The sequence below is a fragment of the Pteropus vampyrus genome, unplaced genomic scaffold (assembly GCF_000151845.1).
Source record: "Pteropus vampyrus isolate Shadow unplaced genomic scaffold, Pvam_2.0 Scaffold19, whole genome shotgun sequence".
In the NCBI taxonomy this organism is placed as follows: domain Eukaryota; kingdom Metazoa; phylum Chordata; class Mammalia; order Chiroptera; family Pteropodidae; genus Pteropus; species Pteropus vampyrus.
The window spans coordinates 12641803-12643260 of record NW_011888800.1 but is presented as its reverse complement, the minus strand read 5'-3'; positions in this window follow the sequence as shown (position 1 = coordinate 12643260).

The following is a 1458-nucleotide window of genomic DNA, read 5'->3' as shown; positions in this document are numbered from 1 at the left end:
TTCAAATGGGCTCATAGTTTTGACAATTTCATTGTTTTCTTCTTTAAGTTCACATGTTATTGTAGTTCAGCAGGCTCATCTTCACCGTTATGAACCTGTGTGGTAAACATTGTTATTCACAAGTTGCAATTTAAATAACTTGCCCCAGTCCCTATACCCTATTATCTGGACACAAATAACTACAAATAAGGAAAACTCCCTTCAACCGGATTTGTTTCTGCTGAGCTCTTATTCTGGCTTGACAGCTGTTGGCTGATACCCGGGGATTTCCTGGGGGTCTCTAGTTCCAGCGGCCAGGGCCCAGGGTGCGATTTTCTTCCCTCCTAAACCATTATAGGGTGCAGGCAACACCAGACCTTATCTATATAAGGATGCCATAAAACTATATTCTCCAAAGTCACTATGCCTTGCTAGTCCTGGAAAGGCAGCCGTGTGTGTGTGTGTGTGTGTGTGTGTGTGTGTGTGTGCGCGCGCGCGCGCTTGGGGGAGGTGAAATAGGGTCATCTAGGAGAAATAGGGTTGTCTAGTCCCAGCTGTGGGCTGGGCAAGAGGACCATCCCTTCACCGCCCCCATCCCAATTCCCAGGTTCGAACATTCACAGATCTCTAGGTCAAAATCGGACTCAGACTCTTGGAGCATCCTATCCAGCCTGAGTGGCTTGAACGCAGCCTCAGAAGAGCCGCGCCTGGAGTGGGCTCTCGACGCCTGAGCGGCAAGTGGCGGCGGACTTCCTCCCCCTGCCCACACATCAGCTCTTGCCGCGGCCCTAGCCCGCGACGCTCCCAGCCCCAGCCTCCCGGCCTCCCCGCCTCCGGCCTCTGCTTGGTGCCTGGCCCGAGAGGCGCAGTGAGGAGGCGCGGTCAGCGAGAGCGGGTGTCCTCTCGCGCCAGGGCCGCCGGGGCCTCCGGGGCCGCCGTTTCCAGCACGCGTTCTTGGTGCAGGTGGCACAGATTTCTGCGCCCTCCGGGCTTCCCAGATCATGGGAGAGGCTAATCTTGGGTCTTGACCTCCTAGCCGCAGAGTGGGCTAAACCACTACTCCACTTCTTCCCATTCCCTCAACATCTCATCCCAAAACGAACAATCCCAGGCCGGGCAGGACCCGATCACCTCTGCCTCCTCCCACTTCACTAATCCTGCGAGTGAGGGAGGCCCCTGCGCCGAGGCGGTGGCTGGCAAAGGGAAGTGGAAAGGGAGGATGGATGGGGCCGAGGGGTGGGGTGGTGATGAGGGGGATGTAGGAGGGGGTGTCATTTTCTTTTTCTTTCTTTTTTTTAAAAAAGTATTTCTCTCGCGAGAAACCACTGCGCAGACGATACTTGAAGAGGTGGGGAAAGGAGGGGGCGCGGGAGCCGCGGCAGAGGCTGTGGGTGCCACGGGAGGACAGGCGGCCACAGTTGGGACAGCTGCTGGCGGAGCGGGGCAGCGGCTGCCGCGGCCAGGACCAAGGGACAGCTG